Source organism: Panthera tigris, chromosome C1, assembly GCF_018350195.1.
Source record: "Panthera tigris isolate Pti1 chromosome C1, P.tigris_Pti1_mat1.1, whole genome shotgun sequence".
In the NCBI taxonomy this organism is placed as follows: Eukaryota; Metazoa; Chordata; class Mammalia; order Carnivora; family Felidae; genus Panthera; species Panthera tigris.
This window is the reverse complement of record NC_056667.1, coordinates 159,957,153-159,975,983: the sequence shown is the minus strand read 5'-3', so window position 1 is coordinate 159,975,983 and position 18,831 is coordinate 159,957,153. Positions and strand designations below refer to the sequence as shown.

The 18,831-nt window shown below is 37.6% G+C and overlaps 1 protein-coding gene across 6 annotated transcripts in view; it reads right to left on the bottom strand.

Moving 5' to 3' along the window:
* RAPGEF4 (Rap guanine nucleotide exchange factor 4) overlaps positions 1-18,831 on the bottom strand; it is a 288,747-nt gene that overhangs the window by 168,230 nt on the left and 101,686 nt on the right. Inside the window, exon 1 of one of the 6 annotated variants that reach the window (XM_015541288.2) lies at positions 7,632-7,667. The exons of the other annotated variants lie outside the window; for them this stretch is intronic. The gene's annotated coding sequence lies outside the window, so the exon portion shown is untranslated. Of the gene's footprint in view, positions 1-7,631; positions 7,668-18,831 lie in introns of those variants that run through there. 6 annotated transcript variants of the gene reach the window in all.

The following is an 18,831-nucleotide window of genomic DNA, read 5'->3' as shown; positions in this document are numbered from 1 at the left end:
AATATGTTAAATAAGCAATGTAAATATTTATTTTTCTGTCCTAAGCCACTAGACTTCTTCCATGTCACATGAAACCTTTCCAAAATATAGTTAGAATTCAAAGGTTCAAAAGAATTTCTTAAATATTTACCCCTTTGCCTTTATAGGCTGGCCTGGATGAACATTAGTCTGTGCCCATTTGATCAGGGTAAAACTGAACAAGGCTAGCAGATTTAGTTCTCTTTTTGACCACAACTTGCACATGGCCATGTCCTCAGTTGCAAATCTATTTTACTCCCACAGTGCTAAAAAAAAATTAGACTCTTCCCATCATTTCTGGTTTTAAAGTGACATAGGTACAGTTTCAGATGATGAGGAATCTGTTTTTATAAGCAAAGGGGTACTTCTGTGAACGTTCGTGTTTAGGCTTAAAAGTCTTTTCTCTTGGATGACTCCTCAGACCACAAGTAAAACTGACTCATTTACCTTTTGCTTTCCAGTGTAGGTTAAAATATTAAAGGCTCTGTGTCTCCTTGCCCCACTAGCCCTGCTGACCCCCTGCACTGCTCCAGGATCACTCGATTACCTCAAGGACACAAAAAGACCTGGAGGAAACAAAGAAGCCAACTGAGTGGCTAAGTAGACTTTTTTTTTTTTTAATTCAAAACACAGAAAGGCAAAGCACTTTTTATTTTAATAACCAGTTATGGGACAAAAAAGGCTTTTGAGTTCCAAATCTTTGGTTTAATTAGAGGGATAATTTCCATCAAGTTTATCTATAAATAATAGAGTAAGAAAGAATGTAAGGTTTCAGAGTTAGTGTTTCAGCCCCAAAGCAGATCAATATAACAGAATAGATAATGATGGTGAGGTGTCTTTGAGGGAAGTGCTTGGGAGAGAGAGTAATTTATTAGCAAATTAATGCGGTGGGTCAGAGAAAGAGGCCTCTCTCCTGAATGCCCCATTCTGGGGTCAAGTCCCACTTGAGTTTGGAGGAGATTTCCAAGCAGAAATCCCTATCTTACTTCCTTAGGTGAGGGCTGGTGTGACCCAAGCGTGGAAGTCAATAGCATATAAATATTAACAGAAGGCTCAGGAATGGATGGAACTCCCACCCTATTCCTCCCAAAGTCAGAAAAGAACAGTGCCCCTGAATATCACCTGTATTTTAATAAAAGTAAAAAGAAAGATAAACTCACAGAGACCACAATGTAGGAGAGCACCAAGAAGCTACAAGAAAACTATATTTCAAAGAAGATGGTGTTCTACGGTGTCAAATGCTGTAGAAAGATTAAGGACTCAGAATCCCCTTCACATCCAGAACAAGTAGACAGTGGACAACTTTAGCTAGAGGGGCTTTCATGAAGTGGCTGAGGTAGAATTTAAACCATAGTGGTTGAGGAGTGTTTGGGGAAGGAAGGACCCAAGAAATGTAGGCTATCGCTTTGGGAAGTTTAGCTATAAAAGGGGAGAAAAAGTTAGGGAGATTAAAGAGTATGTAGGGAAGATAAAGGTTTTGTTGTATCTTTTTTTTTTTTCTTTTAAGATTGGAGCAGGTAGAGTCCCCGTATACTCTGATGAACAGGATCCACTAGAGATGAAAAGGTGAAAGTTATAGCAAATAGAATAAAGTGTGCATAAAGCAAGCAACCCATAAAGATGGAGGTGAATGAGCTGTAGAACACAGGTGGAGAAATCAGGGGAGGGAAAAAGCTCTTCTATTTTAACCTGTGGAAAGGTGGAAGGGATGTACACAAATGGACAATTTAAAAAATATGTATGTATTAAGTCACCAATATTTGCAATGCCTTCCTCTCACTCAGAATGATTTCCCTGCTGAACTATCTATGACTTGTGCTGACTGAGGTAAGGGGTGGGAGGAAAATGACAGACATCAAGATGGACTAGTCTGTTCTACCTACGAAGGAATAAGATCAGACAGACAGGAGTAAGATAAGGTGAATTCACATGGGGGCAGGGGAAGAGGCAGAGAAGGAGGACAGAAAAAGAGTATATATATCTTCCTCAACTTATGATAGGGTTATCATAAGTTATCAACAGGTTAATACACCCAATGGAAGTTGAAAATGCATTTAATACATCTAACCTACTGAGCAGCATAGCTTAGCTTAGCCTACCTTAAACGTTCTCAGAACACTTACATTAGCTTACAGTTGGGCAAAATCATCTAATACAAAGCCTGTTTTATAATATAGTGTTGAATCTCATATAATTTATTGCCTACTTTACTGAAAGTGAAACACAGGATGTGTTTTGGTTATTTACCCTTGTGTATTGGTTATTTACCCTTGTGATCACATGGCAACTGGGAGCCCAGCATCACAAGAGAATATGGTACTGCCTATCCCTAGCCTGGGAAACGATCAAAAGTCAAAATTCAACGTTTGGTTTCTACTGAATGCATATTGCTTTCACATGATTGTAAAGTCACAAAATCATTAAGGTGAACCACCCTAAGTCAGGAGCATCTGTAAATTGATGGCTGCCATGAGAAGCCAGACTTTGGGGAGAAAGACATATATAAACAATTTTTAGGAAATCTGGCTATGTGTTCTGGGATTAGTTCCCCTTCTTGTTCATGGCTGACTCCTCAAGAAATTTTCAGTAAAGACTTTCATTGCCTTCCAAGGCTTTGGGGAGTCAGATTTGACTTTCACCATGTTGAACTGTACTCAAGGCAATTGGTTTAATTGGGGTTATGCAGGTAATAGATTTGGTGGCAAGAAGTTGAAATCCTGAATGCCAAGAGGTAAGGCTATCTACTGATGTGATTTGGTCAAAGATTGGAGAAAAGTTGAAAAGTCTTCAAATAGGTGTTGGGAAGAGAATGTCAGGAATATATTAGAAAACTATATAAGGACTGCTGGGCTATAGTGAGAGGTCCAGTTGAGATTGGAGGTCATAAAGCGATCACAGCGTCAATCTGGACAGTAACATGATTTCCTCAAGCAGTGCTTAGCCATCTGGTTGAAGGCTGGAGAAAGAACACAACTGCTTTGATTAAAGGTTGGTATTTATTTGGCCTGGTAGGTGCCAAGGGCTGGCATATATCTGTTTTATTCATTTCTACAATGCCTGACAAACAGGAATTATTCAACACATCTTTATTAAATGGATGAACGAGAGAACTGAAAATATTGGTAAGAGGGTGGTTGAAATGATAGGCCACGGTATCCACACTGAATAGGGAAGGCAGAGATGACAAGAGGGGGCTAAAAGGGGAAACTTAAGAGGACCAAAAGTTCCCATCCCCAGGTCTACCCATCACATGAGTGGCATCACAACTCAAGAAACAACTTGTCTGAGTCTTAAGCACCCCCTAGTGGCTGATCCAGCAAGCTATTAGGCCCAGTGGTCTCCCTTATTTCTTACTCCTTAAGAGCAACATACTCCTCTTTTCAATGCCAGAACTCTGTCAACTTCCCTTCATGCAATATCTTTCTCACTCATTCTTCAAACCTGCTCTTTCTCCTCTTTCTTTTAACTTTTGTTCCAGTTACCTTTGGTATCCCTCCTTCCTTCTTCCCCTTTTAATCTTTTCCATATTCCCTTTCCTTTTTCAATGTGTGAAAACAATCCTGGTCATGGCAGGTATTATTAAAGGTAAAGTTCAGTAGGGGCGCCTGAGTGGCTCGGTCGGTTAAGCGTCCAACTTCGGCTCAGGTCATGATCTCATGGTCCGTGAGTTCGAGCCCCGTGTCGGGCTCTGTGCTGACAGCTCAGAGCCTGGAGCCTGTTTCAGATTCTGTGTCTTCCTTTCTCTCTGCCCCTACCCTGTTCATGCTCTGTCTCTCTCTGTCTCAAAAATAAATAAACGTTAAAAAATTTTTTTTTAAAAAAGGTAAAGTTCAAGGAGGACAAGGAAATCCCTACATTTCAAGATTAAAGAAATCAAAGTCTCTTAAAGTCAGTGAAAGTGGGCATCAATTTTAAAATAGCCACATCCCATACCATCTTGTAATTAAGCTGCACTTCTCCAAGTACCGGCATTCAAAACATTTTCCATTCTTATTCTTACTGCTTATGTTTTAATTATTAACATAAAAGTCTTTTTGCTATTAATTTTTTATTGCAAATGTACATGATTTCTACTGTAGGATGAGTTGTGTAGACTTTTGCAAAGTAACCCAAGGATGTTTACAACACTATTCTGATAAAGGATTTGCAAATGAGCATTTGACCACAACCTATTTGCCAGTTGGTGGTTTGGCTTCAATTTCCTGAAAAATCACAATAAATTATTTAAGGAATAACAGTTGTCAAACTTTCTGACAAGTCATAATGAATGGTTAAGTTCTGAAAGGTCAACCAGCTATCTTTTGGCTTCCATCTCCTCTTCAAAACCAAGCTATTTTGAGAATTTCCATTCCTCATGCTCTTTTTCTTCCCAATCCTGACACTATTTGTATCCTTTCAGTGGCATTTTTTTTTAACTCAGGAAAACTTAAATAAGTTCCAAGATTGCAGAAGAGCCTTATTATTTGCAGATTGTGGGTCTTGTCTGGGAAAAACTCCAAACATAGATTTGCCATTTTAGGCAATTCCTTTGAATTCTCACTCTATTGTCAGTGTTAGTCCTATATTATTGGTTTATTATTGATTTTTTTCCCTTTCCTTTTACATAAGTTAAGTAGGCACTCCAATTTCCTCTTCTCTCTTCTTATGTTTTCTTGGTTTATAAGTCCCTGAAGAACTGTATTGTTTCAGCTTTGGGGGGTTTGGAGAACAAACCACACACACACACACACACACACACACACACACACACACACACACACGAACCTGCCATTATCACAAACCCATAATCTTGGCTCTCAGCCCTCATGGTTGTTCCTTCTTTATAATCTTTTTCTTCACTTTACTTTAATATAAGCAGCTGCCACATTCTGTCAATTTTCCCTTTAAAATATATTTCAGATTCATCCTTTCCTCTGCATTTCCACTGGCACCATCCTGCCTCAGGTCATATTCTCATCAAAGGTTCTGCTCCAGATTCTGAGCCAGCTTTCCCGCTACCCTCCTCATTCCCTCCCCACATCTACCTCCACCTCCATGGCCAGCACGCACTCAGTCCGTATGGTGACTTATCCTGCTTATCTTCTATGAAGGAGGAAAGCACTGCCTGTGCACTAGGCACGCCTCCTTCTCACAGTCCTGCAGGATGAGGGTTACTTTCTTCATTTCAGACAAGAGGAAACAGACTCTCCCGGGGGGTATTTTGTCGCAAATCACCTAACTTGTGAGTGGTCAAATCTTAAGAGAGGAGACTCACCTTTTTTGAAGGGGAAAATAAAGCCTTCGCATAGCAAAGATTTGATATTTAACCTCTTCGAAGTCAAGAAAGTAGACAGACTTGCAATGATTACCATAACAAGACAATGGTTTTCAAGAAATGGGATTTATACAGGAGAAGTATAAATCCACATGTCTGCTCTCAAAAAGTTTATAATCTACTTGGTTAGAGTATGTATCTAGAACATGCTGGGTAATTAGTACATGCTAAATAAATACTTGCTCAAGCCAGGACCAAGAAATTAAAGGAAAGTCCTTGCTACTCTTATTTTGGCTTGCCACTAATCGCATTGTTTAGTCACTGCTTCTTAATATAAAATGCTCTCTACGACACTTCCTCTTGACCCAGTCCCAAGGAATATCAGAACAATACAATGTTAGGAAAAAAGGCGTTGAGATTACTGGGCTGCCTTCCAACCCACAGGCCTATTTATTTTTCCTAACTACAAGATAATTATTGCTGGATATTATTATGGGATTTTTCCATATGTCCTTTAGTTAGGACAGTGATGACCCAATACAGCCTTTTAATGTACTCTGGTCTTCTGCCAGCTTACCTCATTCTACCACTTTGCCTTCGGTTTTTATTTTTATGACTATTCAAACTTCCCATCCCCTAATCAATACCTCATTTGGCCACTGCTACTGTTGACTACATACCTTGACAAAGACTCCTTGGAAAGGGTCTTTTTTGCTTGCAGCAGGCTCATTTGAAACGAGCTCTTGCTATGTTCATCATTTTGGCAAACAAGGACAAGTTCAAGGAAATTGGAGGCCAAACTTGACAGAGCACTGGGTGCAGCTGCTGGCCCAGCTGTGCAATGATTCTCAACTGGTCCATTACCTCCAAAACTCAACTATTCAGCACAGCCTTCCCTAGTCCAGCACTCCTGTTGGTCTAATATATTTGGCAACAGCCATTATTTCAGAAATGAATGCTCATGTGTATTTATAGCAAATCGCATGCCTGCTCTATCAACAATTAAAGAGATTAGGATTCAGCAGACATATTCCTCTAATTAGGACAAGATGGAAGACATAATATATAGAATGCTGCAGTCTGGTCAAGGTTTATTCCTTCCTAACAAGACCACCATGCTGCTTTTCATCAGTCACTCATCCATTCTCTCTAGGGCCACCCTCCCCCTACAGAACACTCACTTCCTATGTCTATCCCATGGAATTTTCAGTCAGGGAATTCTGTTTGCAACTGACACTTCAAGTTTCCCCTTCCTCAGCTCCTCAAACCACACTTTAGGCTTGGTGGACTGTTTTAAAGCTTGTTTTGAAATAACGTGGACAGTACCATGTGACCACTAATTTCATTCAGTTACGCCCTTCCCCTGGAGCCTCAGAGTATGTTAATACGCTCACACTTATGTGGTCTTTCGTCTGAACAAAAGCCCAAACTCAGTGTCTGGGCCATAAATTCCATCTTGCTTCACTCTTACCCATGCATTATTTAAGCCATCTTCTCGGGGAGCCGGCATGAGAATTTCCCTCAGAGTAACAATCAGCAGGCGCTTTACGCGCTGTTCTAACGGGAAATGTAGGATATCTGAGAGAGTTCCACCCATTTGCAGTCTTGATAATGAAATATGATAATCTAATTTGGTAAAAATAAACTGTGAAATCAGAGATTTGAGGCGAAAACTTTAAAGATGCAATTCAGACGAGCAATCAATGCTTATTCAGCTTCTGTACCATCTCAGCTTTCTCCCTGTGCAGATGCTTAAGTGATGCTAAATTAAATAATTGACAAATTTTTAAAACTGTTGGAAATTGCCATCTGTACTTAATTTTGGAATATAAAAAGGTCCATAGAAAACACCCTTTATGATTATTTTGTCTAATAACAGATATGAAACAATACAAACATCCCAGTCATAAAATATAATGCATTCCAAGCAGTCTGGCTTACATATTCAAACACAGTTTTTCAAAACAAAAGACCACAGGAGGAAAGAAATGCTGGGTTACCACTGCATTTTTTTTTTTAAGTGAATGGCAAAAGAACTGAATTTTTAGTTTAAAATCCACCTTTGTAACCCTCACCTCCCCACGAAACAAAAAGCAAAACAAAAAACAAAACTCACCCACAGGCTTCCTATGGACAGTAAGGATAACCATCACTTTCTCACATTTCTCTCCTGGATAAACACGGGGCTAAACTGTCCTCTATGAAGAACTTTATTAGGTTGATATTATATCCATAGAAAATGAAGTCTACGACTGTAAATAAACATGCTTGAAGCTTCCATGAAAACACAGAAAGAGAAACAAGCTCCCCGCATGGGAACACACTGGTAAATACGTGGATAAAACAAGCTGAAACTTACACCAGACACTTCTCCCAGGTCCAGCACGGCAGTAGCCCTAAGGGTACATTCTAGTTTTTTTTAATCCATGTTCTGCTCTTCTCACTGATGGGACTACTCAGGCACATGGTCAAGTTGCAATCAGCTTCTCCCTCAGTGATGTATGAGAGCTGGGCTGATTTATCTTGTCTTTCTGCAGCATATTAGCACTAATGTTTCTGCGTATGCATCCTACCTTTCTTTAGCCGTAGCCCCGGCTTTATCATTGGTAATCTAAATTAAAGAGCCAGTGAACAGAGCAGGGTTGTTGTCCCCCACCCCTCCCTGTTTTCCATGAAACAATTGCCAGGCAGTCATTCCCGGACAAGGATTCCACTGTGTATTCTATCGAGCCTCCCCTTCAATATCCCATTGAGACTGGAAGTTAGTCGCAAAAGGATAGGTCCAGCGAGACTGTCTTAGTTCAAAGGTCTATTTATGATTTATCCTTTAAAATGGTACGAAATGACCTCAGGAAATACGAGGGAGAGCTGTCATTTGCCAGGTTTTTCAGCCCAGAATACAGAATTGACACTGTTTACAAAAAACAGAGTAACTTGATACCCCACTCATTGCCCACTGTTAGGGCACCTTCTGCTGACTTTTTTTTACTGACAAATCTCTTTCTTTTTCCACCCAGGTTTGTTTTACATATGCATAATTTAATGTTAATTTTAATGAGGAATATGAGTGCTATGATTTGGCAAGTTATATACAAGCAGCACAAAATCCTACAAAACTTTGGGGGAATCAAGCAAACAAATTGTTATTAACCTTGTTATAACCTACCAATAAATACCGTCTGAAGCAGGAGCCAAACACTGTATTTAATTCAGGAGTTGTCAATTCCTTTCTTCAAGACACATTTGGAATTTTTTCAATCTCCACAAATGTTTGGGAAGAAGAAACATGTCAGAGTACATTTTTATCTCTCGAAAATTTTGCTCTCTTAGCAGCATCTCAACACTTTTAACTCAGACTTCCAATGATTACTGAAATATTAGGTTTGTTTTCTCATTTTAAGCAACATAACTTTTTAACAGCTGTTAAGCAACAGGATTTGGTGGATAGCAAAGTATAAAAGTTTCATCTCTATTTTTGTGTATTTTTGTTAAGAGAAAGCATGATTGTTTTCAAAATTATATTACATTTTTAATTTTGCTTTTTCAAATTAACAAATTATGACATATATTTTCCATAAAGGCATAAAATATAGACTTGTCATTTTTAGTAGCTTTTTGATATTCAATTCCCTAATTCCTTGATATTCATATTGCTTTAATATTTCATTGTAAAAATAAAGTCTCTTTTCAGAAATGCAAAATACTCACATTCTAGGCCCTTGACTCTCCCCCACACACCCCCCTGCCAAAGAAAAAGTCAGTCTCAAACTTTCTGCTTCTCAATATTCTTCAAAATTGCAGTTGAGAGAAATAACACTTGGGGGTTCTGCTTGAAGACTATCTGGGGTTTAGTTCTTCTAGATTATATCTCTGGGTTAAAATTTAATCATTTACATTAATTTCTACACTCTAGAACTGGGTTATATTAAACTGCTCCACAAACATCCAGAGTAATTATTTTAAAAATTCCAATCTGGGCTTGTCGCTCAACTGCTTAAAACTCTGCATTGCTTCCCGTTACTCTTAGGATGAAAGCCAAAATCTTTATCACGGCCTTCAAGGACTCGGTTTTATTAAACTCAGAAGATAAGCCCACCTTCCCAGAACTGAGTGGCTGCAATTCAGAACCATCAATCAATCAAGTATTGAACCCCTGCTCTTTACTGGCCAATCAGCTTGACTGTGGTATCCGAGCACTGGTGTGGGATGCCGAGAGAATTCCAAAATCAAATACATAGGCCCTTCCCTTTAGTTTGAAAGTAACATACGTGAATAAGATTTCACTACAAATCAGCTTACAAACTATGGTGAAATCAACATGAAGCCAGCCAGACTCTAAAATGCAAAGTGAAGATAAAACCAAGGGTTACAGGGATAAGATGAAACGAATCATTTCATAAATGTTAACTGAAACTACTTAGTCCAGAGGAGAAAAAGGGAAACAATCAAGAAGGAATAGTACTGCTCAAGTTTGTTTTTTTTTTTTAAGTTTATTCATTTATTTTGAGAGAGACAGAGACAGCATGAGTTGGGGAGGGGCAGAGAGAGGGAGAGAGAATCCAAGGAGACTTTGTGCTGCCACTGCAGAGCCTGATGCAGAACTTGAACCCATGAAACCATGAGATCATGATCTGAGCTGAAACCAAGAGTTGGACGCTTAACTGACTGAGCCACCCAGGTGCCCCAGGTTTGGTCTTACTGTTATGCTTCCAAGGTCTATGGTTCACATCAGCTAAATCTATCTTAAACTTAACTTCTTAAAAGTCAACTATCCCATAACTGTGGTTTTGAATTTCATCAATAAATAATTTCTAAACATTCATTATATTACTGTTGATATTACTTTCCTTCAAAAGTTCTCTTTATTTTAATCACTAAAAGAACGACATGATAAACTACACCAGTTTCTAAGTAAGGCGGCCCAAGGAGTACATCACAGAACCCTGAAAATATGAAATTTCTCATAACTAAAGATCTACTTTCCAATTAACCAAAAACAACATAATCCTTTAATACAACTTGTGTGTAAACTTGTACATGAAATAATGTACACACCCATAGATATGAGAAGTATCCACTGAGTAATGAGATCTTGAGAATGGTCCAATGCATAAGGACTTAACACCAGAAGGCTCCATGAGTCCAAGAATATTTCCTATTCTTCCTGCCATTGTCTTAAAAATTCATATCATTGAAGTGTACCCTTGGACCAAATCCTAAGATTCTAGAACCAAACTACTTGTGTTCAAATCACAGCCCTGCCACTTACCAATTGTATGACCTTGGGTAATGTACATAAGCTTAATGTAGTGTGAGTGTCTTTAAATTCATCTATAAAGGGGGATAATAGACTTCTGCTTTTGGTCATAAAAATAACTCCTATCAGACCAACCTTTTCACAGATAACAATCATGAACTCTGGATTAAAATATTAAAAAACAGGGGCGCCTGGGTGGCTCAGTTGGCTAAACAGCTGACTCTTGATTTTGGCTCAGGTCATGGTCTCACAGTTTGCAAGATTAAGCCCCATGCTGGGCTCTGTGCTAACAGGGCAAAGTCTGCTTGGTATTCTCTCTCTCCTTCTCTCTCTGCACCTCCCCACTCATGTTCTCTCCCCCCCCCCACCCCTCTCTCTCAAAATAAATAAACTTAAAAAAAAAAAAACAACTTTAAAAACACAGCTATCTGAAGGCACTGGACAATGACCAAGAGCAGGCAGGAGTGAAAGGGGAGGATAACACTTGAAAAAATGGCTCTTGGTAAATTACTCATGTTTTATAGCTTTTTATGTAATGGGAGACCTAGTCAGTTCCACGTGGTAGCTAGATCTCTGGCATGTTGTAGCTAAGAAATCAGAGATGACAGCAGCTATGAAATGTGGGAGGAAATCCCAGAGAGAAGACAACCACAGAGGAGAAGCCTCAAATTCAGTACATAAAATCTGAGAAAATCTCTTACTACTCCCAATACTATACATATGTGGAGCAGACCTCAAGTATCCCAGCAAAGATGACAAGAATTAAACATATTTCTGCTAATGTCCATCACAGGGAAGACCAAGTTGGAATCTGACTTCCATTAAATTAACGGCCTGCTAAAATAGAAAATCAATTCTCTTTAAAGGTATATGACAGAATTTAGAATCTCTATGTCACTCACAATGTCTAAGGTACATTCCAAAATTACTAGATATGCAAAGAAACAGGAAAACCCATTATCAAAAGAAAAGATAATCCCCAGAGACGTACTCCCAGATTATGAAGATATTGGAATTAGTAGACAAGGATTTTTAAAGCAGTTACTGTAACTATGCTAAAGGATATAAAAGAAATATCAGCAGAGAAGGAGAAATTATAAAAAGAACCAATTGGAAATTCTAAACCCAAAGAAAAATTTGAAAAGAAAATTTACTGGATGACCTAACAACAGATTAGAGAAAAAAATAATAAAAAGTTACCAGTGAACTTAAAGATAGAACAATATAAATTATCCAATTTGAGAAATAGAGAAAAGAACTTTAAGAATGAACAAAGCCTCAAGGTCCAGGGGGATATAATAGCATGTCTAACACATGTGTAATTGAAATCCCAGAAGGAAGGGTGAAGAGAGAATAGGCAAGAAAAGAATCCTGAAAAAATAATAATGCAAATTTGTAAAAACAGACATAAATTTACAAATTCAAAACTCTCTGCCAACTCCAAACAGGATAAATAAAAATAAAACAAAATATAAACCCATCCAGGGCACATATTGGAAGTGCTAAAATTCAAAGATAAAGATAAAATCTTGAAAGCAACCAGGGGAAATGACATATCATACACAGGATAAAACCACACTAATTTTTCATCAAACATAATGTAGGCTCAGAGATAAAAGAATGACATCTTTGTAGTGCCAACAGGAGCAGCAACAGTCAAGCTAGAATTCTATATCTGGCAAAAATATTCTTAGACAATGAAGGTTAAGTGAAGACACTTTCAGAAAAACAAAACCTCAAAGACTTAATAGCCAGCAGATTTAAACTATTTGCAATGTTGAAGAAAGTTCTACAGGATAAAAATAAATTCTACAAAAGGTATTTGGATCTACAGAAAGAGAAAGGAATGAAGACCACTGAAAATGGTAAATGGTAAATATGTGAGTAAGTGTAAAACACACACACACAAACACACACACTCCTTTGAAATTCTTTAAAAGACATAAAACTATTTTCTATAAACTATAAAAACTATAGTGTTATTATAACACTATATTGTGGGGCTTATAACATAAGCATGATGACAATATAGCACAAAAGATGAAGGAGCCAGTAAATGAAACTATGCTGTTGCAATGTTCCAGTGCTTGACATGAAGCAGTACAATATTACCTCTAAGCAGAATGTGAAAAGCTAAAAATATATATGGTACTCTCTAGAGCAACCACTAAAAATTAATGCAAAGAGATACAATTAAAAAGTCAATAAAAAAATTAAAATGGAAATTGAGGCAGCCATGAAGATACCTGCCTCACCTGGACCTCCCTTCTAGAAGAAACTTGACAGCTGTGAGGAGTGTGGTTAGCTGACAGCATCTAATGGCAGCACCTTAGGGATCCACTGTGAGTGAATCAAAGCTATGTTCTTTGCAGTTAGCCAATAACTGAACATGACAGGGATATGAGCACTTGGCCGATTCTGCCCAGTGCAATATTCATCTATCAGCAATCTTTGATCAAAATCCTCCATCAGGCTGGCAGAAACTTTCTCAAAATCACAGTGCAGTTTAAGGTTCTTTCTACCCTATCCTCCTTTCTTGTTCCCTCCTTTCACAGATGTCAGATACCTGCTCTCTCTCCTCTCTATCTTTTGATGGCATTGCACCCTGCAAATCTCTAGCACTTGTAACTTCACGTTGGCACCTGCTTTCTGAAAAACCAAACTAATGCAGAATTCTAAAAGATATTCAGTTAATCCAAAATAAGTCAGGAAAGGAAGAGAGGAACAAAAAAGTAGATGGGACAAAGAGGAAAAAAATAGAGAACCTGTAAATCTAAACCCAACCATATAAACAATTATATTAAATGTAAATAGACTAGACACTCCAATTAAAAATGGAAATTGATAGAATGCATAAAAAATTAAAACTCATAAGTATGTTCTCCGTAACCTTTAAATACATAGAACAGATAGTCTGAAAATAAATGCATGGAAAAAGAGAAAGCATAAGAAAGCTGGAGTGACTATATTAATATCATATAAACTAGATTTCAAGGTGAAGAGTATTACTGGACATAAAAAGAGACACTTGAGGGGCGCCTGGGTGGCTCAGTCGGTTAAGCGTCCGACTTCGGCTCAGGTCACGATCTCGCGGTCGGTGAGTTCGAGCCCTGCGTCGGGCTCTGGGCTGATGGCTCAGAGCCTGGAGCCTGCTTCCAATTCTGTGTCTCCCTCTCTCTCTGCCCCTCCCCCGTCCATGCTCTGTCTCTCTCTGTCTCAAAAATAAAAAAAATTAAAAAAAAAAAGAGACACTTGATAATGATAAAAAGGCATCTGAAAGAAGAAAATAGTAAGTGGATATGTGCCTAAAAATAGAGCATTTTGAAACAAAATTGACAGAATTAATGAATAAATAGACAAATCCAAAATCGTAGTTGGAGATTTTAAGACTGTTTTCTTGGTAATTAATAGAACAACCAGACAAAAACAAAACAAAACAAAAAACAGTGAGAACAGGGAAGACTTGAATATCACTATCAACTACACTAACCTAATTGCCATTTACACAACACTGCACCCAACAACTGCAGAATACACATTCTTTTCAAGTGTACATGGTACATTCACCAAGATAGACAATTTGGTGTGCTATAAACAAGTCTCAATAAATTTCAAATGAATGAAATTCTACCAAATATGTTTTCCAACTATAATTAAATTAAACTAAAAATAGTAACAATAAGATATCCAGAAAACCCCAAATATTTAGAAATTGATAACAACTTCAAAGAAGTCAGGGGCGCTTGGGTGGCTCAGTCTGTTTAAGTGTCCAACTTCAGCTCAGGTCACGATCTTGTGGTTTGTGGATTCAAGTGCCATTTCAGGCTCTGTGCTGACAGCTCGGAGCCTGCAGCCTGCTTCTGATTCTGTGTCTCCTTCTCTCTGCCCCTCCCTTGCTCACGCTCTGTCTCTCCCTCTCTCAAAAATAAACAAACAGTAAAAAAAATTTTTTGAAAAAGAAAATAAAGAAGAAATCGCAGCAAAGATATTTTGAAGTAAATAATAATGAGCACGCAATATATCAAAATTCGTGTGCCATAGTTCAGTAATTAGAGGGAGATTTATAGCTGTAAATGCTTATAGTAGAAAAGGATAAAGGTAGGGGCTCCTGGGTGGCTTAGTCAATTAAGCACCCAACTCTTGATTTCAGCTCAGGTCATGATCTCACCATCATGAAATCCAGCCCCATGTCTGGCTCCATGTCAGGCTCTGTGCTGGGCAGGAAGCCTGCTTAAGATTCTCTCTCTCCCTCTCCCTCTCCCTCTGTCCCTCCCCTGCTCACTCTCTCTCTCTCAAAAAAAAAAAAAAAAAAAAAAAAAAAACACACACACAAAATAAAAAGAAAAGGATGAAGGTATAAAAGCAATGACCCAAGTTTCTGAGAAGGTAGAATAAAAAACAAATCCAAAGGAAATAGAAAAAAGAAAATTGTTTTTTAAAAGAGCATAAATCAATGAAATAGAAAAACAGAAAAGCAATGGAGAAAATCAAGAAAACTGAAAGTTGGTTCATTGCAAGATCAACAAATTTGACAAATTCCTAGCTAGATTGAAATAAAACTAAAATGAGGGAATACAAACTACCAGCATCAAGAATGAAAAAGATGTCTCTACAGACCCAACTATATTGAGGGATAATAAGTATGATAAACAACTTTGTGTCAGTGAACTTGGAAATTTAGATAAAATGGACACATTCGAAAAATAGAATTTACCAAAAGCAACACAAAATGAAATTAAAAGTCTTAACAGTTCAATCCTTATTAAAGTAATTGAATATACTACCAACATCCTTCACATAAAGAAAACTCCAGCACAAATGGTTTCATATTCAAGGAAGAGAGAATGTTAATCTTACACAAACTTTTTTGAGAAAACTGAGCAGGATGGAACCCTGCCCAACTCATTGTATGAGGCCAGCATAATCCTGATACCAAATCTGAAAAAGATACTATAAGAAAAGAAAATTATGGCTCAGTGTCTACAAATATAGACACAAAAATTCTTAGCAAATATTAGCAAATAAAATCGAGTAATATATAAAGATAATCATCCTGTTTTACATCATGACCAAGTAGGGTTTATCTCAGGAATGTAATACAGTTTTAACATTTAAAAACCAATTATTATAATTGATACTATTACCAGAATAAAAGAGAAAAACCATATAGAATGTTAATATACTCAGAAAAGAGTCTGACAAAATTCAATACCAATTCATGATCAAAACTTTCAGCAAACTAAAAACAGAAGGGGGATCTCCTCAATCTGTAGTTATCTTATTTAGTGGTGACATATTGAATGCTTTTCCCCAAGATCAGTAACAAGGAAAGGATGTCCACTTTCACCAATTCTATTCACCCTGTGCTGGAGGTCCTCAACAGTACAAGGCAGGAAAGATAAATAAAAGGCATAAAGGTTAGAAAGAAAAAAATAAGACACCCACTTTTGTCAGATAACGTAATTGTGTAGATAGAAAAACCACAAAGAAATGAAAATGGGATAATGGTAGCTACCTCATATAGTTTTTAAAAGAATCAAGTGAGTTTCAATTTGAAATATGTTTAGAACTGTGCCTGACACACACTATGTAAGCATTAAAGCAAAATTTAAAACTACATATACCTAAATATAAAATCAGGAAGGGTTACATATTAGCTTACTGACGATGAGTATTTATTCATCAGAATAGCTAATAGAGAGCTACTTCAAGGAATAAAGTTACCCTCATTCTGGGGCCCAGATTATGAAAATGTTCAGGGCAAGGAACACCAGAATGGCTAATTCTCACTAACGTTCCAAAAACAGAAAGATGAAGTGTGTTATAGTTTGACACTGTCTACAGTGTTACTGCTTTTATGTATGATTTATTATGTCTACATAGTCACATAAACAAGTCCAGTTGTTTTTAATGAATACATATCTTGCTGTGATCTGTAAGTACTCTCACAGCAGAATATCTATGAAAGACATTTAAGTAAAAAAAAAAAAGAAGTTGGTATAACTGTAGTTACAGTACAATTCAATTTTTTAAGGCAAAAAGATATGCATATATGATAATTGCATTGATATGTGCGCAGGAAAATGTCTGAAATATCCAAATGAAAGTGTTAATAGCAGATAGCTCTAGATAATGGGAGTAGAAAGAACTTTCATTTTGGGGGTGCCTGGGTGACTCAGTCATTTAAGCGTCCAACTTTTTATATCAGCTCAGGCTGATCTCACAGTTTATGGGATAGAGCCCCACATTGGGCTCTGTTGATAGCATGGAGCCTGCTTAGTATTCTATTCCTCCCCCCCCCCCCCGCCCCTCCCACTTGCTCTCTCTCTCTCTCAAAATAAAATAAACATTTAAAAAATATTTTTTAATTAAAAAAAGGACTTTCATTTTTTGCTTAATATCCTTTGCATATAGTTTGAATTTTTTTAAAAAAATGTTTAATGTTTATTTATTTTTGAAGGAGAGAAACAGAGCGTGAGTAGGGGAGTGACAGAGAGAGAGGGAGACACAGAATCCAAAGCAGGCTCCAGGCTCTGAGCTGTCAGCACAGAGCCCGACAGACATGGGGCCCGAACTCAAGAGTTGCAAGATCGTGATCTGAGCTGAAGTTGCACAGTCAACAGACTGAGCCATCCAGGCTCCCCTATAGTTTGAATTTTTAATATTTATTGATATTTTTATAATTTAAAAGGTAAAATAAAATCCCTTACTAATGCAAAAAAAAATCAAAATTTGAAAGTCACAATGTTTAGAGTCCTTCCTTTTATTTTCTAAGTCAAACAAGAGAAAAAGAATTCTTTTGTGTTTTTTTAAACAAAGGTAGAGTTTTATTTTAGACATCAAGAGCATATTCCAGATATCTGCATCTCTAAGATCCTTCCCAGTGCCCCCACCTCCCTCTACCCCTAATGGGGAATGGGAGTTACAAACCCAGGTCAGATCAAAGATTCAGCGTATGGTCACAGGAGGCTCATCAGAACTGAGAGCATGATAAGGCAGTGAGCCGGCCTGCTCTTCTCTAATTCATACCTTCTCACTGTACCTCGACTCCAGGAATTAGCTTCCCCAACTCCCACCCCTGCATGTGTGGAGACCATGGGGAGGAATATAGATCAGAGACAATCTATTACCACTGGAAGCACAGACTTTAATTAAAATGACCTTTTAAAATGTCTAATTCATCTACAGACAACCACTTCCCAGGTAAAGAAATGAGTCCATGGAAGTAACTTGCCCAAGGTCACAGGGTTACTACATCATCACGGCAGGATTCTTGAGTGTCAGGATAGCATCTTTTCTGCTACAACAGAGAGAAGGTCTAAAAGTGCACGCCCTATTAATGCTGGACAAGGGGCTGTGCCTTCATGAACAAAGAGAGAAGAGAAGGATCCAGGCTCAACCAGGCTCAGAAAGGAGCAAACTTCCTGCCTTTATCATAGACTTTAAATTGGAGTGCAAACATCAAAAACTGGCTCTGGCATTCATTTACTTTCATTACTAGTGTTTCATAAGATGCATATATGCTTTCTCTACAAATAATCCATTAGTATAAAAAGGAGAATGTTTCCTATTTGAGATATGCCTTGGGGCCACATCATTCAGAGATGCTTTTAGTATATAACTAACACTAATGAAGGGCTCTTGTTAGAATGTTTTCCACATTTTCGTTATAGGCAATAGGAAACCTGGAGATACTTAATGCAATGTGTTCTATTATGCTCTATCAAATTGGGTTTCTTTTTAATAGTGGGAACTATGAATCAGTTTCTAAAGTTTAGGAGGCTTGGGATTGACTTAAAATCAATAAATCAGAAACAGATTCAACCAAGTTATCCTGCAAACTTGTCAAGAACTATGAAGAATCCCTCATTCCTCCATAATAAAAAAAAGAAAAGCTCCCAAAGAACAGTCAAAATAGCACTCCCAAAGATTATGAGCTAAAACCCATACTTAAAATAATTGATAAGCAAATAAGAAATCATTCTCACTTATTTATCATTTTAAGTTCTCTAAACTCCTCTCTTACAGGTGGTTATTTATTAACACCGATAAATGGTTATAATACCCTCAGAATAAAATTGTTGCCTTTGTGCAACATCACATTTTCCCACTAATAACAGAAAGTCTTTCAACAAATTATTTTAAGTTCTTCAAAGGCATTAGAAATGTTATCTATAGCCACAAGTCTGCAAAGACATATCTTGGGGTTAAGGAGAGGCATGCTTGCATTCATTCTAAGAAGCTAAAGGAGGTTGTGTAAGTGGCAGTCCCTGGCTGGACTGTTCAATTGAATTGAATGCTT